The sequence below is a fragment of the Simochromis diagramma genome, unplaced genomic scaffold (assembly GCF_900408965.1).
Source record: "Simochromis diagramma unplaced genomic scaffold, fSimDia1.1 OVJJ01000131.1, whole genome shotgun sequence".
Classification (NCBI taxonomy): domain Eukaryota; kingdom Metazoa; phylum Chordata; class Actinopteri; order Cichliformes; family Cichlidae; genus Simochromis; species Simochromis diagramma.
This window is the reverse complement of record NW_024387200.1, coordinates 5,621,219-5,648,067: the sequence shown is the minus strand read 5'-3', so window position 1 is coordinate 5,648,067 and position 26,849 is coordinate 5,621,219. Positions and strand designations below refer to the sequence as shown.

Below are 26,849 nucleotides of genomic sequence, written 5' to 3'. Positions count from 1 at the left end.
ACATGCGCAAGTCTACATGAACTGCTGCACATCTGTGTGCACGCTGTCCAGGTGTGCCATCAGAAAAAGAATACCTCGGTGGGCAGAAGCAGTTAAACTAATGAGAGGATAAACAAATATTCATCATCAGTTTTCAAGTAGGTCTGTATGTTTGTATATTCCGGCTTTAAGTCGCTGTAAAAGACTTTTTATCTCAAGTTAAAAGAAGCAAATGAACATCCAATAAAAGAGCAATTTTACAAGATGCATCCATTGCCACTTTTAAATTGGAGGAGAACAAAACAAAGTGCTTCAGCCTCAGTTCATCTACAGAGCCCAAGACATCAATGACTACCGGGGTCAGTTTTCAGAGTCATGCCAAAACAGGACTGCCGTTTGATGGAGATGTGGGGAATCTGCTTCAGCAGAACCAGACGTCGGCTGAGCAACCCGAGCCCCCCCGACTCCTTGGTGAACCCACCAGTCTGCTCAAACAGGAAACATTCTCCTTTTCCAGAAAAACTGTAAGATCAGAAACACACGCGTGTCAGATGGAAGAGCACATGTACAAACTTGGTTTGATTGGGTTATTTTCTTCTCTTCTCTGAAGCCACATGTACAGGTTTCTGTAGAAGGTGAAAACTACCCCAGCTGTCAGCCAAGAGGACTGACAGCTGATGTTTAAAAAGAAGGGTTGAGGAAAGTGAAGATGGAAGAACTCAAGCAGGTACAAATAGATATTGAGTTGAATAACTCGAGTATTCCGAGCCCTATGAAATAATTGCTAAACCAGGTGTAAACATTGCTTTTAAAAAGCCATTGAATCAGGGTGCTGCCCCATTGCGGGAGCAGAATGAGAGGACTACTCCCACCAGAGAGTTGTGATTTCACAACAGTTACTAAAGGAGCATCCAGGCCCTGACCCTGGGGCCCATGTACACAGTGGCCCCTGTGAGAGAGAGATGGCAGCTCCCACCTCTGGCCCTCTTTGACAGCTCAAGATTGACGAGGAGAGCTTGCTCAAAAGGCTCACAGGAGAAAAATAAATATGTCAGAAGGCCTTTGCCTACTTCGAGACATGCCCCTCCCCGTCAACCACATACTCAATGTGTCACTGAGACCAAGAGCACAATCACAGAGATTGTCCAATGATGAGTATTTCCATAAATCTCCAAGCTATTTATTAGAGGTGGGAATCACCATTCAACTCGCGATACGATATTATCACAATACTTAACGCACGATACGATATTATTGCGATTTTTTAAAATATTTTGCGATATTTAAATTCTGCACATAAAAGGTAAACTTTATCAATATTCATTTTATCTAATATCAAAGTCTCACACTCAGTCTTTCTCTCATTTCAGTCAGTTTTATTGTTGACAAACTGAACAGTTTGTATTACAGTCTAGTCCAACTTAACTGAATGCAACCATCTGGTACAATTATAGCTATTCTGAACTATGCAATTTATGAAAACTATGCAGCCCATTCAGCAACTGAAGAATTTGAAAGTAAATTTTAAAAATATATAATTTTACATTAAATAAAAAAGTTTTAAACTTAATTAAAATTAAACATGTCTTAAATTAAAATAAGTAAACTGTCATGTTTATTGCTGCCAAAAAAAAAAAAAAAAAAAAAAGTTAAACACATTTGGACAGTGAAGGAATGTCAGGATTCTTGCTCAGAAAAAGGATCAACATGCTCTGAAGTCAACATGCTCCGACTCCAGCGCATGTTGACTTCAGAGAAAAAAATTGTTTGTAACAAAATATCGATTTCTGCTGTCCCTATATCGATACATTATTAGCAAACAAAATATCACAATACTACACAGTATCGATTTTTTCCCCCCACCCCTACTATTTATACACACAGCTTAAATTGAGTTTTTAGTTGTATTTGACCCATAGAGTAACCTGTACTTTGATATAGGAAAACACCTACGGAAACTCATGAAAAATAAAACCTATGAGGCCACTTGTCAATCCTGCCAAAAGACTCTGGGAATGACAAGCATTTTATATAGACTCTATTGATTAGTTGCCTTTTATAGAATTGGACATGTTCTAGTTGTGCTTTCCTGAAAGACCTGCCTAGACATTACCTCACTGTTGTTGTGAAAGTTGATTAGCTAGGCTTTATGTAAATGAGAATCATATCACAGAAGATGTAGCCAGGCTGCATTTTCTCCTCAAGAGAAAGATGCATGACAGGAAAAAAAAAAAAATGGAAAAAGAAACATCACGCTCCCCAGGCCTCCAATTTTAAAAAGATGCCAAGACTTTTAATGGGTGACACAATTAGGCCTCCTGGCAGCAGAGCATAGCTCAAGTAGACACTGAGCTTATTAGCATTTAGCCTCATCTAAATAATGGGGGGTTCCCATATCAAGAGTTTAAAAGGACAATGATGTATGAAAACTGCTGCAGTTCTTTTTCCTCCCAATGTTTTACTTCACATAATGCTCAAAGCCACACCACATGGTATAGCGAGCACTCCAACAATGTCTCCACAGACCCCCCTGACCTCAAGTTTGTTCATTTGCATATGGTTAACACATGATATATACATTGATTTTGGGACTGAAAAAGATCAAGGCAAAGGGTCCCACTGACTAAAGGATTCAGATAGACTTAAAAAAAAGAAAAAAAAAGAAAAGGAAAAACAACTAATAAATGAAAACATTTTTGTCAGTGACACATAAACTATCATGGTGTAAATTCACCTGACGTGGTTGGATGGAAAAAGAGCCAGGCTCTTTTTAGAGGTAATAAATGTGGGATAGAGGGAAGCCGCTATACCCACAGAAGACTAGTTCACGTTTCACTCTCGTACTCTCTTGCTACTGTGGAGACACCACAGGACCGGAAAATAGGCAGTGGCATGACAGCATGTTCCAAATTGAGGCTCCCAACAAGCTTTCAGTTTGTATGGACAAGCTTTGATCTTGTTGAAGTTATTAAATTAAACTTTAGTGTTGTCAAAGGAGACACAGAGAACATAAATCAGATATGCCAGCTTGGAAACGCCGATTTCATACCTATTCTGTTCAACCGGATCTTTGGAAACGTAACATAACAAGTATGGTTTCTGCATATTGCTAAAACATCTCAACAGGTGTGCAGAGTCAACTAATTCTGCTACAGAAATAATCATGACAGCTACATAAATACTAGGGGTGGGGGGGGGAATCGATACTGTGTAGTATCGTGATATTTTGTTTGCTAATAATGTATCGATACAGGGACAGCAGAAATCGATATTTTGTTACAAAAAAAAGTTTTTGTGGACTGGAACATGCTCTGACTTCAGAGCATGTTGATCCTTTTTCTGAGCAAGAATCCTGACATTCCTTCACTGTCCAAATGTGTTTAACTTTTTTTTTGGCAGCAATAAACATGACAGTTTACTTATTTTAATTTAAGACATGTTTTATTTTAATTAAGTTTAAAACTTTTTTATTTAATGTAAAATTATATTTTTTTAAAATTTACTTTCAAATTCTTCAGTTGCTGAATGGGCTGCATAGTTTTCATAAATTTCATAGTTCAGAATAGCTATAATTGTACCAGATGGTTGCATTCAGTTAACTAGACTGTAATACAAACCGTTCAGTTTGTCAACAATAAAACTGACTGAAATGAGAGAAAGACTGAGTGTGAGACTTTGATATTAGATAAAGTTTACCTTTATGTACAGAATTTGAATATGGCAAAATATTTAAAAAAATTACAATAATATCGTATTGTGCATCAAGTATTGTGATAATATCGTATCATGGGATGTATGGTGATTCCCACCTCTAATAAATACTACCCAGTAATGGTTACCAATCTTTCTGGATCCTTACGATCTTTAAGTCTTAATATTTTTTTTATTTTATTTTATTTTATTTTTTTAAATCAGGATGGTTGGCTAACATTACCCAAACTTAACAAAATCTGACATAAATGTTTTTCCAGAAAAGTTCAGACACAATAATATTCTGCAGAAATACAGTAAGAGATGAAACTTCAACTTCAGCAACTGAGTAACTGCAAATGTTTATCCAGTGTTTTTGAAAAAAAAGTAAAAAATAAAAACAGTTTGGGGAGACAAAAGAAGAAAATTCTGTAAACCTTTGGAAATAAGGTGATAAAATAAGAAATAAGATTGATTTATAGGGAGTAAGTGCCAGATGACTGAGTCAAGTGCCCTCACCACATTATACATTTTGCAAAAAAAGTGGCTGAAAAAGCAGCAAATTATACATGAAGAAAATCTGTCAAGCTGATGCATAAGTGCCCTTTTTAGCCCCTGTCCTGCCCATTAAGCATGTAAAACACCATGTTGAAAGGTAGATTACTCATCAGTGAGTAAGTCGGAACTATTTGCACTCATCACAGTCATGGTGCTAATGAGTATAATAATGCCCGCTTAAAAACTGCTGTATCACATTCAGCCTTTGGTATTCCAGAACACACAGACATACCAAGAAGTAACTGCAGCCTCCCCCTTGGCTGCAAACACATAAGCTGCACATACTGACTTCCGGTACAACAGAAGGGACAGGATAGAAGAGAGGAGGAGGAGGGGAAAAAAACAAACAGAAAGGACACCCAAGACACTGGCCTCAGTAGTCATGCCCACTGCAGACAGACAGACAAAGAGTATGGGCAAGCAGTTTTTCTTCTTTTTTCTTTCCTCCAGACTAAGTGTCGGGACAACACTTGCGTGCAGGGCTCACTCCTGACCTTTGGAAATGACAGTCCTTTATATGGGTGTCCCCATGGAGGAGCAGTGCTAACAGCTATGTGTGCAATAACACACCAACTACAGTCATAACACAGGCCTGCAGTGGAGAGGAGAGGCAGGCTGTGAGGTATGAAGGTAGTGTAGGGAGAAGCAGGGAGGTGGAGAGGGTGTGCAGGCAAAATGGGAGTGGTGGTGGGTGGATGGCTGCATTCATTCATCCTCATTCATCTTCTCCCCCCTTCAGTTGTTGTTATTTGCCACTTTGAAGCTGGATGGGGGGTGAACAGTGGGACACAGTGTGGTTCAGTACAGTGAGGGTAGGGGGTGTGTGGGGCGCACTGCATGCCATTCTCGTTAAGGGGCGAGAGAGACGTGCTAGACACACAAGGCTACTCAATGGACTCTTCCCATGCTAGGTTACTGCAGACTGTTGTTACTCCAAAATCACAGATTGCTTCAGGCCCGGGTCTGCACCACACCAAACCATGCTCCACCCTTTATTTTGCTTCATAATATAGCACATATTTCTGACCATTAATTTGGCATGCTTAAGTGTTACTGGCATTTTTCTAACCACACATGCCTCTCATAGCAGTGGATTTTCTTCCACTGGTGCAGACAAGATGCTACCAGCATTATGCCTATGAGCACAAGCACGAACGACTGTTTTCTTATACCTTAATTGCAAGTAAAAACAAATGCCATGTGGATTTGGCAGTGAGAACTCTGATATGCTTTCAACTGTAGCTACAGGTGATGAAATACAAGATTTACTGCACTTCAAAAATGATGGCCAGTTAAGGACACTAAACAGGTGCCATTCATTATCCCGCATCAGAAATAGATCCCTGAACAAACACACACACACTGAAAGAGTACACTGGAACATTTGGGGGATACGCATCGCTCCTGTTCCATGTGCCTCGACAATACACATCCAGTTGTGTGGAATGTTTTTGATGCAGGGCATGCTGAATATGTCTACTGTTGACTTCAACAGCTTAAAACAAAATGTCTCAGAAGGCTGCTGAACTGAAATGACAGACATACAGCAATAAGAAGATGACCCTGTCTGCGCCAGCTCAACATCCCGTCTGGTGAAGTAGACCGTGTCTTACTTAAGTCGACAAAACAACCCACAACCCATTATGCCTGCTTGTCTCTGTGTTTACGGGGAGGTCTTGTTTTAAAGCTGATTTGCTTGTCACCGTTTTGCAGGCACATCATCCCTTTATTCGAAAGCAACATCCACTCTTTCTCTCACTTTCTCCGTCTCTCTCCCCTATCACCCCCGCTACCCAATTCATTCATCCCACTTCTGTCTGTCTGGCCCTCGTTTCAGAGCTCAAACACTATTGCCCTGACGTTAAGGTGTCTGGACAAGGAGACAAGCTAGAACACACACACACACACACGCACACACATACACAGAAAGAGTGAAGTTAGAGCGCCCCCCAGCTTTTTGCTGGAACATACCACATCTTTTACACTGCAAAAGAAAGGGCAAAGCTTTGCTCCAACTCATTTAATGTAACTTAAGTAACAAGAAATGGCTCTAAAACCTTCATGTATCAAATTTCCACCAATTCTGAGAATCAGTTTCATGGCAGCAAACACAGAAAGAGAAAAACAAATTGGTGCTGCCTGCCACTATCGAACAGAAGCAAAATCCCTTCATTAATTTGGCTAAACAAGTTAACGTGACAGACTCTTTGGAACCTTGAGTCCAGTTTTAAAACAACCAAGATATGTCTAGACTATAAATCTCAACTTCGAAAAACAAACTGAAGCATCTACTTGCTTCCCCCCCCCACTTCACTTCCCCTTTTCAGTAAACAGCTCCAATGTTAGCCTTCTCCTATCTGGCCTGACATGGTAGCTTGTGACCCTGCCTGGATGAGGAGAAGGCCAGATCAAAGGCAGAGGAGCAGCCTTGGAAAAACACTTGGGCTGAGAATGGACGGGATATCTGTCAGGAAGCCTTTCCCACTGGGCTCACTAGTGCTAGAGCCCAGGGATCAGGTTACCACCCAAAAACACCGACATGAAAGAGGGGGAGACGCTAATCCGCATACATGGGGCTCTCTGTCTGTCCTCCAGTTGCACTCCACCACCAATAATGTATCCCTTCTTCCCCTCTGCTCCTTACCCTCTAAAATCTCCACAGCTCAGTATCTCTGAGTCACCGCCAAACCACACCAATTTAACTTACCCATATACCCCCCCGGGCTTCTCTACACCACCACTTCTCCCTGCTTCAACACCCCGAAAACACTCAAGCTTCATCACAGAGGATTAACAGGAAACCCTGACACACCCTTTTGTTGAGGAGACAGAGGGGGCTTGGGTGGTTTGCCACCCCGAGAGGGTCTTTTTTTATCCACTGGGGGTTCCTGATCCAGTTAGAGAAGGAGACGTGAGGACTTCATGTCTCAGCCTTCTTACTAACATCAATGACATGCACACACAAGAACTTCCACAACTCCAAGCTGTATAGACGAGGCCTGCTGGTGGCTATCAGTTTTCCAGTAGCAATGAGCAGGGACTAAGAAAAGAAGGATGCAGTGAGAAAAGAGGCTGGGGCAGGGAGGGAGCATTTGTAGGAGTGTGTGGGATAAAGGGAGTGTTCAAAATGAGGATGGCATATATGTGTATGTGTGTGGCAGGGAGTGGGGGGTGGGTGTCAGTGCTGTAAATCTTGATGTCACTGACAGGAAGACTGTTGCAGGACCATTACCATAAATCTGACAAACGCTAAGTTGATGGGAGGCTGTATCTGTCTGGTCAGGGACCAGTCTAGACGGTCCTATTGAGGGGTCCTACAGCGTAGCCCTGTTTGTTTCCAGCACCATCTGGATGTGGCAGTAAGTACCCGCTGCTGTGGTTCACATATGCAAACAAACACAAAGTATACAATGTGCACCATTCCCATAGCCATTGCAAAGGCCCTGATCTTTGTATCTCAAACAATAACCACAATTTATTTGTGTAGTGTACTGACAGAAATTCTAGAACAACAGGTTACACACAGTATCAAAGTAATATCAAAGTTCTGTGGTCAACTTTCTTGTATAATTATTGCATTAAAATGTTACTCTGAACTTCTGTGGATGATGAATTGGTAGCTAACTATTCAATGGGCTCCTAAGGACTTTTGTTAGATTAAAGCAAATCTACACCACATACACTAAACCGTTAAGGTTGTGAACACGAGAACTCCACAGTGGTGGATGTTTGCACTGAAAGCTGGGTATATGCCGCAGGCTGCACGGTCCTGAACAGTTTTGCTTGTTGGCAGGATGTATTCACTCAAGGAAGCAGCCGCTGTGTGGAAGTGGTGCTGCCATGAGGTGGGTGGCATGTGTCACATAAAACCCGAATGAATGTCCAGCAGAACACTGCATGGCAACAAAATGAGTACTCTTAGTCACTTCACCTGTCAGTGGTTTTAATGTTGTCTACACTCTAATAACTGTGTTGAGGAAGATGTGACTCAGTGATTCATACCGATTACCTCATAGACACGCTATGATTAACAGGGTATGTTCTCAAGTTTAAACCCCCCCATAAAAACACCATCTCCCAAGAGATTGAAACACAAAAGCATGATAGTTCTGCAGTGCTGCTTTTCAAGCATCCATAACATTTGCAAGAGTCACTGTGACACAGCTCTTACAGATGCTTTTTGTAGCCTGCGTTTCCTGCCTAAAATCTTATCTTCATTTTCTACAAACGAAGCTTGAAAAACAAGCTCTTGTTTAGTTTATTAAAGATTTTCTATTGAGGCACCGAACTACCATAAAAAAAAAAGAAAAGAAAGAAAAACAAAAACATCTCCTCTCTCTCCCTCTCTGAGTCTCTCTCAACAAACTGGGCAAGAGTTCACCTGAGGAGAATCTGGGACTGATCAGCACTGCACGGGTTCCACACTTTGACCCAGGCGTGGGTCACAGCGCAGCCTGAGGTGAACACTTTCACTACAGTTTAATACTTACACTTTGTTTTTGATGAATACAGACGTGTCCCCTCATTAACAAAGTCCTTAATCTTCATGCCTTCATGCTTGAAAGGAATGTAACGAGTAGCATAACAAATGACTTTTAATGTACTGCATTACTTTTAAAAAAAAGGTGTTCTGCGTAATATATTTAATAATAACTTTGAGTAATGACTAAAAATAAATAAATCTATCCATCTATCTATCTCACAACAAAGAGGGGAAATACCTCAACAAACATGCACAAACATTTGACCCACAGCAAGCAATTCATTTACATGAATGTAATTTCTTTATTGCTGCTTAGAAATGGTGGTGACTCTCAAAATGGAGCCAACGAGACTTGATGAGGAATCAAAGTCGAGTCCAAGTGATATTGATAATGGAATCGGAATCACTAAATTCGTATCAAAACCTGGATTAAGATTGTCTGAAAGATCTGATGATCTGTAAGATCTTGGTAGGAATAATATAATCCAAACAGCGTGTTCCTCTAGACCCCCAGCCCCCTTCCCAGCCGACACATTTATCTGTCTGGAGCCTACCTTGGAGCTTCTGTGTTTCATGACATCTACTGGAAAATTACATTAGGTTGAGAATAAGAGGGACAGCATTAAGGGGCCCACCCACGGGACTGTTTTCATGTTCTTCTCTTTTTGTTCAAGAAAGCATAAGGGTGAGGTGGTGGCAAGGCAGTTGCATTCACAGTGGACACCTTTACTCCATGGGACATCCAGAGGGTAGATAAGGAGGCCACAGAAATGAGGGGGTTGAAGGGGTTCCACTGGGCGCCATTACGGTAAATAAATCTTCTAAATTGGGGAGAGCGATTAGCTTGGCTGCATTAGCATACTGCGGCGGCAAAAACTTTGGTATCCTGGGCACAGCGTAGGGCAAAAAGATGTTTTTCTGCACCCATATAGAGGATCAAAGCTTAAGGGGCCCCCTTTTGAAGGCCCTGAAACTAGTGTGCGTGAACCAAGGGGGGTGGGGGCGCCCCATCTCACAGACATAAAAAGGATGGGTGGATGGGAAGGGCACTCCTCTCACTTTCATCAGTTAAAGCTCATTTTCATACAGCATTTGTATATCGATGACTAAATCGATTGTTGATTAAAGAAAAATTAGGGCCCCCATTCTCCCTGAAAAACGTGTGGGAACGTTTCAAGTTTGTCGTTAAATGTGAAAGACTTTTCCTCATTAGCCATTTCATGGCTCCGGTTTGACAAAAAAAACTAAAAGCCATCAGAACGAGACAATTTTTATATAGACTGTATGTAACACAACAATAATCATAATATATCTATAATATTGTTTCACTGAAATAGTCCTCACATCATAAGATATAAACAAGGCCCAGCCACAGGGATGATATTAACAGCCTGACCCTGTTGATAACAAAGTGTGTGGATTAGTGTGTGGGAGATCTACCAAAGATGATAAATGGAGGTGTTTTAACCCACAAAACAGAAAAGACATTACTTATTATGAATACAGTTGTGGCTAACGATGTAATCTAAACTCAGTATGCAATCCAAAGCTTTCTGAAACCTGTTATTAAATCTTCTTGAAGTCAAATTGCAAGAAACTGAATTTACAAATAACTAAAACTCATGATTCCATCTACTCTTCTGGGTATATTAATCAATACTGACATTTCTTATTTAGTTTAATTCTTGTTTACAACCTACAGCCCAAACTTGAGTGGATCTGTAGGTTGATGCAAAATGTTGACATGATTAAGAAGTTTAAAATAGGAAGCTGATCAATGGAACTTTAAGCTGTGGTAATTCCTTCTTGTTAAACTCCACTGTAGGACGTGCAGTGATGTGCCCTTTCACTCACAAACAATCTTTGCCAGAGTTCATTCGGGGACATGGACAGAGAGTTTCAGTAAAGTTATTACAAAATTTGTGATTTGTAAGACACAACTCTCTGTTGAACAGGAACAGAATCCAAATGGGAAGCGCTATCGGATCACAACCCTAGGTGTGGCACTAGCAGTGATGCCAAAGAGAAAACAGACATATTTTCACTGAGATAAGGATCATGAATGATGAGTACTGCAAAAAATGAAGACACTAACATCATTACATTTATGTGGAAACTTAACATCTGTGAAAACCATACTTCATGCTGTCACAGATCTGGAAGACCTCTTTCATATCTTGCATCCAGATTGAGTGTGTGTGCTTGACAGAGCTTACAACTCACACATGTCAACAGAACAGGTCTTAAAAGCAGTGACAAACTGAGAAGTTTGCAGTTTCCATTTATCCAAGTAAGTGTTGCCCAACAACAAAAACTTTTGCACATGGCAATATAGTGAAAGGCAGTGAGGCGTCAGAAAGCAAGTACAATCCCTTTGATTCTGTCTGGGTTTGGTTAAGACATCTTGTTGAACTACACATTACAGCCAAAATTCTGACACGACACATATGCATACACAATATACTATACAATTACATGCATCTCTGACCACCTCAAAGTAGGTACAAGCTGACCACAAAATCCCATTCGGTCTTATACACAATGAAAAATGGCCTGGCTTTCTTGGGTTCCTTTTTCCTTGCATAACCTCAAGATAAAGCATCATTAGGAAAAAAATAGGACATTTTATATACTGCAAATACTATAAGAAAAAACTGCAGTAGTGTACAATGTCATTTCTGATGTAAAATGTCAATGCACCTGTGATTCCCTTCTACATCCTTCCTATTAATAGAAGCAACAAAGCTCATGCTAACTGATTTCATCTATGGTTTTAGAAGTGAGAGAGCCAAGCTTTCATTCTATACAACTCTTCTCTCTTACGTCACCACCGCTGAGGTGTGTTTAACTGGCACAGCTCACACAAGAAGTGGTATTTATAGGAAAAAATTAACTGTTTAAGATGCTGGTGTTATTTATTTATTCTTTATTCTTTATTTTCAAAGGGTTTTTTATAGGTTTTTATGAAGAGAAGTTGTGAATCATCCACTTTACAAGGTTATACAAAGGAATGACAACATTATGCTAAAAAGCCTGTAAGCATACGATTCAGGCAATTTAATACCTGAACATTTGCTATCATGAATCTTCTCTAATTTTGATTTTATTTTAATTATGAGTCACACATGAACAGTACTAAAAAAGAAACCTGAGCCATAGTGAAAACATAAAACACTAAACAAAGAATCCAATCCATTTTCCTTATTTTAGAAAAAAAACGGGGTTAACATACAAAGATTGAAAGAAACAGTGGCTTATCACTAATTTCACACAGCTTGTCGTCCTCCTGGATAGTGATAACAGACGTGAGAAACCCAAACACATCAAGTTTCCCATAAATATGCTGACTATGAAATTGTTGAGGTCACTTGGGCATGTCCTTGGAAATAAAATAAAATAAAAAATATAACTAGTTAAATGTCTGGAGGCTCAGAATTTCTTTGCTTAGAGTCTTGACAATGAGAGGAAAAAAGAAAACAGCCGTATAATTGTTGGTACAAATGAGCAGATGAAGACGTAAGAATGGTAATCAGACCTGAATATTTGTGAAAGAAACAATAAATGAAATGATGCTCAGTGACCGTTTGATGCCATCCGTCAAGTGTGGCAAAGGCCTATAAGGCAGTGATTCCTGAACATGTGCAAATATTTACTGAAAACAAATTTTAAAAGGATAAAATTAAGAAAACTACACGAGATGAGACGCCAAAGCCAACCATCTGGAGGTATTTCAAATCACAGGTCATTCTATGCCATAACCTTATCCAGCGAGTGAATCTATAAGAGCTCGGGGCGTTTCGGCACGTTTGTCGGACGTTAACCAGACACATTGTTTTAACCTTTGCCGGAGAAGCTTCTGTCTCATTCCCAGGGGCTGGCTGTGTAAAAGGGTCAATGACTTCAATAGGCCTTCATTAAGCACAGTTAGTGTCAACAGTTAATTATGCAAATTAGGGGACCCCTCATGTGGTTTGTGGGTCCCTGGGCTCCCCCTTTCATTGCAGCCTCACACACACACACACAAAATAAAAGCACCACCCTGCAGACACACATACTTCATATAGCACATACGTTCACGTACACACAGTATGCCATTCACACGTTACTTTTCCTCCTCACTCATTTCTTGCCAGGAATCAAAAATGCAGTGTTATGTGCTGATATATAAATGGAGGCCAATGAGGCCCCTAAGGTCTCCAGTGGCTTTTCTTGCCATCAAAGGACCTCCGGAAGGTTCTTGCTGGGTGAAGCTGAAAGCCCACCAAGTTCTCCTCATCAAGGCTAGTGAGTGGGGGGTGGCATCCATGCTCCCTCAGAAACAAAATGAGGGGAAAAAAAAAAAAAAAACTGCATCAAAACAGTCAATTAGGCAAAAATGCATGACAGCCAAATTCGAGCATTGTTTCTGTGATGGTAATGACAGGCCCCTTCCACACATCTGATGTCTGCGGCCCCCTGATTTTCAAATGGTGGGAAGCCATCAGTAATTAATAGTCACACGCTTCGGGCCCCTTAGTTGTGACTGGCGGATTCTTTGTAGGCCCGGGCTAAAAAACTTCCAGTCCACATCTACCTACTTCTTGTCATCCCATCACTGCTAGTTTGTGTCCATCTCCCTCACAAATGGATCCATCACTGCCTGCTGTTTGCTTCATGTACATTGTTTATCAGCCATTTGAGTGGCTCCACTTCATTGTAGGGGGATTGTTATGGGCGCCAATTGTAACCAGCTCCCCCTGAAGCCTCCATCTAAACCCGTTCACCTCCCACTAATTGTGGAGAGATATGGTCTTTGGGGGGTTTAAAAGGGTGGCTAGATGAAACGGCCTCCGTTGTGAACTGAAAACTGTTCAAACACCACAGTTCCTTTTGGAACCGGTCTCTTGTTTGTTATTTTGTTTGCCTTTGCTTTTTTCCCTAGCAAAGAAAACTTCTCAAAAACAGCAGTCTCAGAGTGATTATGTAATAGTAAATCAAAAACAGACTGTAAGCCACACTGGTCCAAATCCACCAAGTGAAGCTCTGGGAGCAAGTCTCTGTTCTTTCACCATGTGATACAGGTGTCATATTTTTGTGGCTACAGGAAAGAATATCTTGCAAGAACCCCATAACCCCACAGCAGTCTATTCCTGAATCACGGTAGATATTTCAACGCCAGGTTGAGCAATGATGATTGCATTACTGGTTTTCATTTGGCTCATCCAGTGGCTTGCTTACACAGCCAGTTCCAAAATTGTTGCTAAACACGTGCTTGGTCCAATGTAAAGATGTCATACAGTGAATCCATATATAAAACTTCCAAAAGGTGAGCCAAAAGGACCGAGCATGGGCCAGGAGACAGGAAGGGTCTGCGCAATTCATTGCCACCTAACCGAGTGGTATGCATTCATGCTGTGATCATTTTGGTGGAATATAGCACAATCGATTTAAAATAAAATAGCAAATTATAATGGATTTGTCCAACTTTAAAGACAGTGCTTCAGGACAGTGATCTGGAAACTAAGCTATTATGTTACAGCCTTGTTTTGTTCCTAGTAACCCCCCCCCATTATTCGTTTTTAACGAGCAAACTGAAGCATGTTTGATTAGTCCAGTTAGGTGCCTGACCTCAGATGAACCGATTATGTTTTTCACTTGCTGGAGAAACTGAAAATAAAGAGCTCTTTCAACAAGAAAAATAAATAAATAAATAAAGACGGCTGCACAACAGGCCTAGAGGTTCATGACCAGGGCAACAAAACATTTAATATAATGGCTTTATGTTTCATTTGCCCAGTGATTTTAGATCCCCTAATACAAGGGGGTTATATCAAAACCAGCTAATATGGCACAAGGACATAAACCTTAATCCGCTTTAAAATAAGGCTGATCGTCAACATTTTACTTACTATACAGTCACCATTTAATTTCAAATCCAAAGTGCTAGAGTACAAAATCATCAACACCCCTAAACATGTGCCGCTGATACTTTCTACAGGTGTAACAGCATGAAGAAACATTAAGATAGAAAAAGCTAAGGGCTGAGCTGAGGGAAATGTGTCTCTGCGTGCACATGCGTGTGTGTGCGCACATGTGTGTGCGTGTGTGTGGGCTACCACTATACAAACTGTATAACTAAATCCCACACAGGGAGCATTTGACTTAAGCCAATAGACTCCACATGTCTGTCCTACTTCAAAGGGGGCAAAAAAAAAAACCCAAAACCCTCCCCAAAAAAAAACAAAAAACAAAACAGAAAACAACGTCATACAAGCCCGTTCTCATCATCTCCAAGTACAGAGTAAAAACTTGGTGCATGAAGCTAACATTATTCCTCACACAAATAAACAGTTTCACGCATCAACACTTTTGTGACACTGTTAAATATATTAGTAGCTCGGTAAATGGAGGGTTAACTGTATGTGAACTTCTTCACCAAGTCTTGTTTTCAGCTTATATTTGCTCTGCATTATCCTGACACCTACTGGATGACTAAAAATTGTCAATGCCACACAAGTTACAAAAAAAAAAAAAAAAAAAAAAAAGTTACTTTGCTGACACACAGTACACATAGTGATTAAACAAAATCAGGACGCTCTATATGCTTGAGTTACTTTCTGTTCATCCAGTCCTCTGCACGCTTAGAGTGCAACGTCAAGTCTGGGGTCACCTGGATAAGCAGTCATCATATTTAGGCCCAAAGATTTTCTCTGCTATTACTGATAAGTCTAGTAATTGGGTTAATCAGACAAACGAGAATCTTTTTCCTTGCAACTAAATTGTGAGCAATCGTTGAAGAATTGCCCCTGGTAAATGGCTAATAAATAATTTCATAAAAGCAAAGCCAGTTAAAAGACCGTGCAACATCTTGCTTTGATCAAGAATGTTTCAGCATTACTAATAAAATCAGACTTTACCGGAAGAAGGAAAAGACACACACACACACACACACACACACACACACACACACACACACACACACACTAAGAGCCAAGGCTGATGGACAGATGTTGTGCGTATGGAAGTATTGCGCAAAGAAGCTTTCATAAATGACTGTGCACAGAGGGAAACGTTTACTTAGTCAAAGGCAGGAAAGAACAGTCAGAGGCCAACTGTGCCACGATCCATCACAGGCCTGCGTATGACAGTGCACAGTGCAACCTGATTCAAAGGTAGCCTAAGCCCTTCCTGAGACTGGCCCCCAGAAGAGAGAACATCCAACCTACCAATTTTGGATGAATGCGTATGACAAAGGACAGGGAAAACATCAGCACGTCAGAAAATACTGCAAAGATCTAAAGGGTCCGACTTGAAAGAAATCACCTTATGTTAACCTGCCACAGGAAAGATGGGAGGAATTCAAGGTGTTTCTAATTTTGAACAGTATGGGAATAGATTTCAGACTGTAGATGCTAAATAATCTTGAAGAGATTATTAAATCATTTTCCAGGTCAGGTCATCTAACTCTTCAAGTGCTCGCTTTTGTAAAGTCTTCAGAAAACTGAGTGCAAGGAAGCAGATTTTAATACTTTTCTTTATCTTGCGTGACACATTTGTTGTCAAAAATGCCCCATAAACAAATGTAAACACACTTCTTTCACTTTAGTCTTTTCAAATGCAGACAGAACATATGACATTGTCACGAAAAAGACACAGGAGTCTGAGAAACTACAGATGGAGGTGAAACTTAAAATGCGCCACAGCATCACACTAGGAAAGAGGAAATTTCCATCACCTCCGATCAGAGCGGCAGCTGATACATACACGCAACTACAGCGGAGTCATTTAACCAGAGAATGAAAGACAAGTGTACCCTTTCCTCGAAGACAAAAGCCAGATGTTATTGAGTGTTAGTGGGTTTTAAGTCCAGTGTGAAAGGGGCTTAAGATGGAAAGGAACACATTAACAGGAAAGGAGAACATTAACAAGAAAAAAAAAAAAACATCTACCCACCCACACCCACACACACAAAGCATGGGTAATGGTTTGAGTAGAGTCTTGGCAAATACATCCAACAGGTCATGAAAACGTGTTTTTGGAACTTTTCACTTCTGCTTTAAATGAGTGAAAACGATTGCACACAATAAATAAATAAGAACAAAAGACAGTGTGTGTAATAGATGAAACTTCTTGAATAGTACACGTCTTTGGTGTGGTTTCGCATGCTGTTACATCTTGCCACAAACACCTCAAAAAAGTGACAGTGCAGTGACTGTCACAGTTTGCCCTCAGCAGCCCAGAGGTTTTCCATGTATCCTCTTAAAACCAATTTTCTCTTCAAGGAAATCAAAGTCAAGTGTTTTCTTTAAAATATTAATCAAAAGAATAAGTTTAATAACCCCAGGTCCCCCTTTAAATACTACTTTAATAACCTGTCCTTTGCTTTCCATATTATTATTAGTATAAATTCAGGTAATAGCAAATGAGCTACTCAGAAGCTCATGCTTATGTGTCTATTTAATGATAAAGTAGGATGTAGTGTATTTCATATTCAGAAATAATAGTATCAGGGGAAATTACCATAACAAACTCAATAGTAGTAAATCTGCAATTGAGCTAATACAAGAGTGACTGCATGGCTCCACCCAGAGGACACAGCAGTAAATTTTTATGAATTGAATCTTGAGTCTCAAATGAATTTAACAGATTTTTTGTGTTTAAATAATATATTAAAAAACCACCAACACCAACACTAACAACAACGTGTCATTTTTGTACAAACCCATCAAAACGTGCAATTTCAAAAGCAATGGCCGACTCTCTCTTGGGTGTCTGTCAAAGACACTATATTAATAAACTTTACTTACTTTCAGATTTCAACAGATATAAGGCAAAGAACATTTAAATTGTATTTCAGGTCAACAGAAACACAAGTCTCTAAATATTAGTTCTAATTCTGACTGTATGTTTATTTTATTTGTAGGTTGGTTGGCTTAAAGTAAATAATTTGTTTGTCAAGCAAGATAAGTAGTTTTTCAAATATAAGCATGTCCTGTGATTTCTATTATTAATACATTAATGCATTCCTATTGAATCCCATTCTGGATAACAAAGCAGCAGCAGCTTCCAAAAACAAGGTTGAAATATACGCTGAGATGCTGCTATTCATGGGTCGACTTGTGTCTTCTGTTGGGATATTTCACAATTTTCCCACAAGAAATCATTTTTGATAGGTGAAAATGATTTGGACAGTAAATGTGTTGTGCAAAACTATATTCCTGAAGATTTCTGTGAAGAGAAGATCCAGTCTTCTTAAAGATATTTGGGAAGTCTCATAAAAAACAATACTGATTACCTCTACTCACATTTAAGGAAAAATGTTCAACCTAAAAAACTAAAATATCATGACGAGAGTCCTCACAGTGGGCTCATATTTATGCATTATTAGGCAGTTACACAGACCAAGCAGGGAGTCATGTTACACCAACTTAATAAATGACTGCAAGCACAATTAGACATTATGGCTCCAAAGCAGCATTTGACATGATTTCCATGAAGAAGCTTTGAAAATGACTCTTCAAGCAATGCAACTTGTTAAACATGCCGGTTTTATGCTTCATACACCAGGTTGTGGAAGTCTATCAGGATTGGGTAAAAAGTCTTCAAACTTTTTTTTTGTTAGCTCTGGTTCACAGTTAATGAAGTTTCAAGCTAATTTTCAGTCTTACAGTTCAGTGTTTAGTAATCACCTTCAAACTGTATCTCATAGCAGTACAGTGACATCATCAGAATCTCCAGTTCCCCAATTTGTCATATTCATGGACACAAATATTCCACCCTTACTATGAGTTATGCCCACATACACAAATGGGTATTTTTGTTTCACTTTTAAAGGGCAACAACATTCACAGCTGGAGGCTGCAGAGGCTGGTGATTTAGGTTAACAACAGTAGCCACTTCTTTTATGGATCTAATTTCTTGGTTGCCAGGGAGATACATCCCTGTTAAACACTCCAACAGGAAACTCGCCCAACAGGAAAGAGGACACAAAATAGGCTTCCTATTAAAATACATTAGTCAACATAAACCATGCTAGCTGTCATGAACAAAAGTGACAAAATGCATGAATGGACACAAACAGAGTACTTTTGCAATGAGACCTGAAAAATTAAGTGAGTTAGAATGTCTCTGTCTCAGCTGTCTTTGAGAGTTTCCTACAGAAAACAGCAGAGCATTCCTTTTAATCACTCAAAGGCAGACTTTTATAGACTTGTTTTTAAGTCATTATCTTCTGAGGTTTTCATGTTGTTGCAGTTAGTCTTCATTAAGCTGTACTATTCTGTTTCAATACCTCCCTATAAAATGCTGTGTTAACTTTGCAAACCACCTCGCTATGTGAAACAGCTTTGGAACATTAGTCTCCGGAAAAGCAGCAATGTGGGTTTGACCACTGAACTGTTAACTGCCATTTTCTTACAATAAAACACAACAAAACATAACAACACACACAAAAAACAAAAACAAAAAAAACAAACAAACATAAAAGTGATAACTATCACATGTGCCAACACTGAGTAAAAAAGTCAATAGATTACTCTTTTTGTAACAGCGAAGTAGTTACTACAAAGATTGTTTTTGCACTATCACATGATAAAAGGACAAAGACCAATAAATTATTTGTATTTGTGAGTTCAGAGAGACATGCAAGTCAAGCTATAACCCAACTTTACCTGAACTTTAGTAAAGTGTCCTGATCATATGCAGTGTGTTTTAAAGAATGTCTAAGAGAGAGAGGGGTCTGTCCAAAAGCAGATCTTTGTCAACCACAGCAATGTCTGCTCAATAGCAATAGAGGGCGCCATTACCCTTTCTTCAACTCAGCAGCTCATACAAACAAACAGCATGTCCAGACAAGAGTCCTTTACCTCTTTTTCACATCACTGGTGGGAAGCATAAAGCTGGGTGAAAAAGTGCACTGATCTTGTACAAGTCAGATACCCGTGTGACCAAAGAATGGATCCTGGATCTGCAGCATTGTAACTGCAGCATTGTTTCACCAGCACAAAACCATAGGATGATTTGAGATCAGCTGACATATGTTGTGGTCACATAGTGGGTTCCACTAGCATTACATTTGAGTGACCTAAAGACCCATCCCAAACACTGTACATGTATTTAGTTCCATTTTTTCCCTCTTAAAATGGCCATCGAGTTTTGTACTGCAATGTTTGAAGAAATAAAGCATGTTTTTTCCTTTCATTAATTCTTTTGAAATTACATCAAAACAGAAAAACATCTCAATATCTCCAAATTTGGTCTGTTACCAGTTTTGAAAACCGTGCTACAGATTTATTTTGGCCTTAGTCAGCATGAATGTCCTAAGATGCGGCCAAAGAGCAGGCTGTCCCTCCGGATCACTGTGTGAATATTTCAGCTGTCAGTCCAGAGTTTATTTTTAAGATTTTTACCTATAGAGGGAAGCTTTCTGTCTTTACAAATGATCAAATGTGGGTTTTTGCATATGTGTATGCCCACATAGACAAAGAAGAGAAAAAAAAGACACAGCTACCAAAATCACTTGACACTTCCTCCACATGAGGACAGAAATATCTGTCCTCAAAAAAAATAAAATTGGAACAGGAAACCCCTTTTTATGGGATTGTGCCGCTTTCATCACTCATATAAAAGAGGATTACATCTGAGGCCGATAAGGCTTCAGTGGACACAACATTTGTTTGTTACAAGTGTTGTCTAATATCTTCATTTCACAGACTTGATAGCGAACAATACAGAAGCCCCTCAGCAACAACTGTGGGGTTGGCAAAACGATGACCTAATTTCACTTTTGTGGTATAGCAGTAACTGATTTCATTGCTCAAGGAGAGATGTCCTGTATAAGCTGCTGCTGCAATAAAAGAGTCGTCAGAAATAGTAAATGGAGCGCAATTTTCATTATAAGGAATCCCTCAGAGATTCCACAGACTGTGATGCTGATCATCACGGTGAAACTTCTTCTCGCATTGTGAATGTACCTGAAGTCTCTGTAAAAAAGACTGAGCAAAAATCTAAGTTAATGTCTTCTAAATAAATCACTTGTATTGAAAAGCTACAAAGCATTTGGAAAACAACACAGCTATAAATGGAAGCACCAGAAGTGGGTGGCAGGGATACAACTATGGGACGCTTAATCCAGCTGATGGAAAGGAGTGGGCTAGATTTACATCCAGTTTGAGATGGCACATCTTTGTCAATCACGAGCTGAACTATGAATGACACATGCAGACCTGTTGCAAATTAAAGGTAAAAAACTCAATGTATTGACCTAGTAATGCATTGAGTGACTAAAAATGCCATAACACCATCATCATCATCATCATGATCATCATCAACATCATCACTCAGTATGATTGACTTGGGGGAAAAGGTGGGGGGGGAAGGAAACAAAACAAAAATAAATAAAGCAATAAACTTACACAAATACATCACTACCAACAACACCCTGTAGCTAAACTAAATAGTTCCACTAAATTAGACAAAACACAAATTACTCCAGCTGTGGAAGGATTAAGAAAAATATGTCCCGTTGAATTTACAGTCTGCATGTAGAGATTCTTGAATTCACTTGCTCTATGGAGTAACAATGATGCATACTAGAAAAAAAAAAATGATAGAAGAGAAAGAGCCCTTCTGGCTTGGATTAGGAATTTGCAACCCATTCGTGTATTACAATGTCTTGCGGATAAGCATATTACAATATGTGCTTTAGGGTCTGAGCTGGGGCTAAAGATGGGTCCTTGTCATGTGAGGTGGACAAAGACTATTGTGTAACAGAAAGACGCTTTAAGGCGTCCCTTAACAAAAAGTCCACGGGGAGTGTTTTCAGATTCAAGGGCGATGTAAGGGAGGCTTCTGCAAATATAGGCCAACAGAACAGATTTATGTGGTGAAGAAAAACAGATACATGAGAATAAATAATTTAGTAATTCAAATAAACATACTTTAGCTGCATGTTATCAGACTTTATGACGAGCACTTTTTATCCAATTGTGTGAACTGATATTATTATCCACCCATTTTCTTTCACTTGTCCATTTTAGGGTGTTGCCAGTATATAATTTTACTTTTGTGGAACTGCTATTTCTTTTTACTCTTTTTAAATTATGTTTAAAAAACAAACAATATTCAAAACATTCCTGAACCACCCCAGCTTCAAAAGGAATGTGAGCCTGAAAAAAAAAAAATTCTTCTAGTTCCTGATGCACATGGTACACAAAGGCCGAATGCGGCATCGCCCTGCTCTGTCAGCCAATACATCTCATACAGGAAGTTTTTCTTTGTTGTTTCTCAAACATGTGCAGCCAAACTCCTGCCCAAAACGTCCTTGACAAAAACAAAACAAACTAATAAGGACTGGCAGACCGTTTTTAGGAAATGGTACTTGATCGTTGGGGAGTGACCAGTAGGTACTGTGGTTATTTTAAAGTGTATTCATGGCCCAGTCTGGGGCAATAGCTGCTCCCATCCTGCCTTTTTAAAAGGACGGAAGCAGTATGGAAATTTACACTGCGAACACCCTGTGTTAAGAAAGGTTTATTTATGGCAAAATAAATCTGTCTGGCATATGACACAATACACATTTCAAGAAATTGTTTTGTTTTGTTAATCCTGAAACTTATTGCAATGAATTCTGAAAAGGTCAAAGCAACTTTTAGAAGTTTCTCATTCACTCTGACACCATTCAAATAAATTCAAAAAACAAAACGTGAAAATATATGTTATGAAATTATGTTAACTGCTGCACAAGTTGATTACATCCGAAAGTAAGATACCTCAAGATAAGAGAGCTTAAAATATGTCTTCCAGAAAACAGGATGACTTTTTCTCTAGAACTAAGATGTGAATTGGGATTTCCTGCAAGACGGGAATTATTTTTTCCCCCTAAAATCTGCTCTTCAAAATAAATTTGGAGAATAAATGTTAGATAGAAAAGCGCCAACTCTATGCTTAGGTTTATTCATTGTGTGTCAATTCACTTACTTCATTTACATTAATATAGCCTTGTGGAAAAAAAGAAATAATGCCGTTTACCCTTGCCAGATCAACCTATCAGCATTGAACCAACAAAAAGCCAGAAGACAAAGGATGCAAAAGAAAGTACATCTAAGTACAGAGGTAGGAAAAGGAAGAATTTAAAAAAACAAAATAAAACACAACAACAACATTTTCAATCATTTTTAATGATGATAAATTTAACTCACATCCTCACTTTCAGCCAATTTAGAAATGCCAGCCTAACGTGGATGCCTTTTGACTGTGTCAAGCAAACCAGAGCACCCAAGCAAATATAAGAAAAATAGAAACGCCATACAGAAAAGATCCCAGGAGGGTTTAAACCTAAAACCTTCTTTCTATGATGTGCATGTGCTGTCTACTGAGCCAATGTGCTGCTGTGCATAAAAACACAAAGCAGATATCTTAAATGATATTACCTTTAAGATAAGTACTTCTGGTTTATGGGAAAAATACTCAAAAAATTATTTCATCTTTACCGGGACAAAAACGATACATGTGTTACCAGTGTGGTGACAGCTGCACAAATCAGTAAAGTTTAAGAGAAACCCCTCTTTAAATAGTGATGTTTTTCTAATATTTATCTGCCTTTATAAGGTTATTTACTTTGATTCTGAACAATTGAACGTATCTACTGCGTCTTACAAAGACATCTCTTACACAGCACCTTAAACAGTTTTCACTACTATCCAATAAAAAGACTTATTTTCTGACTTTGGTTCAGTGAGTCCTGCATTAATGTGAAAGAATTAGTATGCTGCTTCAGGTTTCTTATATGGGCCACCTTGGGTGTAAAGCTGCCATTATCTTGTGCACACTCTCTAGCCGTTCTTTCCAAATTAAGCTCAAAGCAGTCTTGAGCATCTTGATCTAAATAGTGTGACCTGGGTCTGAAAATTAGAAGCAGCATGTATGAGAAACACTTTTCCACTCCATTAAAAACATAATGAGTTAGCCACGAAGTGACTAATGCGATCACTTAGACCCTTAATGGTTAAAGGTCCAAAGAGCAGTAGCTATGGTACCCATAGCACGTGGCCACATACTAATATCCCAGGGCACCTGCTGCTACAGAGAACCTAACCAACATCTACCTGCACTGCTGTAATAAAAACAGAATAGATACATGGTTTGTATTGGAAAAGTTTGACTGAATGAGCAGATGGACATAGAGTGACTCAGCACAGAGGTTTCAGTGAAAATGTGTCCAATTCAAAAGAAACAGGTAACTCGAGATAAGGAAGGCGTGAGCTGATAGCTGGATGATATCGGTCTAAACCTGTTCTCAAATAGATGAATCCGGTATCAGTGACAACATGCTGATTCTGTGAAATTCTCTGTTATTCTCTTTTAACTGCTCACACATCAGCAGTTGTGCACAAGATGCCAGTGGGAGACGTAGCATAGCATGGAGGAAGAGAACAGCAAAGGGTCAGCAGTTTGGAGGTATTTCATGCCTGCCATGCCAACGACCTCTTTGACAAGACTGAAAAGATCAGATGATGACTGTGGGCTTCTCTCCCTCTCTTTTTACCTCTCGTGTTTAGTGAGAGACAGCAGAAGCTATGAGGACATTGGATAGATGTAATACTTGTTGAGGAGCATTTACGATTACAATAACATAATGCACTGTCAACTCTATTAGTAGCATTTCACATCAGCCATCTCTTATCAGCTTATCAGCTGTGGATGCAAAAAAAGGAGAAGACAGAACAACTGTTTCCCTAATCAAAATAATTCTACATGCTTTATTATTCCTTTATCAACACACAGACACACACACACACACACAGTCCAAGGAGTCAGTTTTTCCTGTCCCACCACACAGCCCCCATAGACCAAGGCAGATGGGGCTATATTAACAAATTTTGCCAAACAATATGCTCCGAGTATCCATGATGGCACGAACCAACTTACTGTCTGTAGAATTGCTAAGCCCACTAAATAAATGTGGGGTTTTTTTTCCTTTTTTGTGAGAGATGTGTTAGTACTCCTGATTTTCCATCAAGATCAATAAGAGAAAAAAAAACTGTTGGGTTAATGAAATACAATGAGTACATTTCTTATTAAAGTGCAGCTGCTCTAATTTGTTATCTTCCCACATTTTGTGATTTGGAGTCAGCTTCTTCGCTTTTTTGTTGGCCTAACTAAAACATTTTGGTTCAACATAATCGCCCTGCTGACAGCAACAGCAGGGTTCAAGTTCAGGTACAAAGCAGGACAGCGGTGTTGACAGAGGAAGGGGATCATCAGACTAACTTTCCCAAGGAGATAGAACCCAACACATAAACCCTGCGACCCAGAACAATAGTTTAACCTCAGTTCAACCTTTCTCACAGCTCGATTTTACTTGGACGAGTTCATGTGCCGCTCATAGACAGTATAAGACGAGTACGTAGCTATTGAGACATCAATCACTGGTTTCTTAAGTTGCACTTTGAAGCCTCGAGATCAGCGTTTTCATTATCTCCCTCTTGGTTTCTAAAAAGTAGATATGACAAGAAAGGGCAGGTCTGACTGCTCACAGCTTATCAATCACTAATCATTAGCCAATGACCATACCACTGATAATCATCCTTTTTAAAGCACAATATGACAGATTTACAAAATAGACTCAGAATGACCCAAAAGACAGAAACGGACACAATTTCCCCAAAGACTTTGACAGAACTTAGCTTTTGCCACCTAGTGGATTTGTCACAGAATGCAGGTTTGAAGCGCCTCCGAAATGGCTTTGTTTTTCTGACCTGAAAGCTACATCTGTTTAATTCTGGCTTTGGAGCTGCTATGCTCAGTTCTCCAAGGCTCCAGAGCAGAACAAGGACTGAAGCATGGTGGCTGTGGGGGTCGTGTGCAGGGTGGTTCATGATCTTGGTTAGATCCAAGAAATCTTTTCTTGTCACACTACAATACCTGTATTTATTTTCCTAGTGGTTTATTCATCCACCCATCCAGATAGTCTTTTATTTATTAAGAACTTTATTCAACTAATTTACACTATTTCAGGATTTGTGTTTTTTTTATGTAACTCCTCTTTGTTATTGGCCATTTTTTTTAACCTAACTGAGCGATTTCTTCATTTCATATTGCATCATTTTTACTGAGCTACTATATTTAGGCTATTTTGTTATGGGTTATATTTAATGTTTTGATTGCTGCGACCCAGTAAATGCTCAAATTTTGAGATAAGTACAGCTTATCTAACAATCAGCTGCAAAGTGATTTGTGACGAGATAAACGCTTTATATGAGAACAGCTTTACTGAGGAGGCAGCTGATTACATTCCTCCAATTACTTCGCAAATAAAATATATTGCAAGTGGCATTATTTATTGAAATATTTAATTTACATGTAGCTGACTCTATGTGGGGAAAAAAACAAAACAAACAAACAGCAGTTTACTTCATTTTGCTACAGATTTCCCTTTGTTAGTCCCAACCCACTCAGTCAATAATATAATAAAAACTTTTCATAATCTGTGTTACAGGAATAACTAGGAGTACAACGGACAATTTGCACCACTTAATATAACTAGCGATCTAAGAGCCCAGCAGCATTGTTATTGTTGTTTGGATGTTGATGGTGCTTCAAGGATTAAGCAAACTGACAGAAGAAAACATTAAAAGCCAGTCAAACAGCAATAAAAAAAATAAAAACAAACAAGTATTACCAGCAACAGTTGCTACATTTTAATTTACAAGGTCTATTAGTTTAATTCCAATACACCTAATACCCATCTGCTTATTCCCACTCATTTGATTCAAGAATGGCTGAAACAATGAGTCAACGATGAGGCACGGCGTTTTAATCAAACAAACGTTTACTGTTAAACACTTATTTCAGAATCAGCCTTTCTGTTTATGTTCATTGAAAAGGCTTTACCAGCTGGTGAGAGAGTAACAGAGGAGCAGACAAAATGCAATGTGAGTCATCAGCTGCTGTTAAAATACAACTATTTCAAAACATGTACCAAATACTGCAGTGCTTCTAAAAATACGTCTATTTGTCTATTTATGTTAACCAATATCTCTCTTACAAGTCACATGGCAGTAGAAACTCAAAAACAAATTTGACAGTTATCACTATTTGAATAATATGGATGGATTCGTTTAAAACTATGATGCACTTAAGACTGCCTGAAGCCAGTTGC

General features: G+C 39.2%; 1 protein-coding gene and 1 long non-coding RNA gene across 2 annotated transcripts in view; one reads left to right on the top strand and one right to left on the bottom strand.

Annotated features, from left to right (window-relative positions):
- LOC120745680 (ADP-ribosylation factor-like protein 15) overlaps window positions 1-26,849 on the bottom strand; it is a 97,724-nt gene that overhangs the window by 60,179 nt on the left and 10,696 nt on the right. The window lies entirely within an intron of this gene.
- LOC120745682 lies at window positions 3,762-19,398 on the top strand. The gene is made up of 3 exons (XR_005698691.1): window positions 3,762-3,772; window positions 15,335-15,342; window positions 19,287-19,398. It is a non-coding gene; the product is annotated as an uncharacterized LOC120745682 (long non-coding RNA).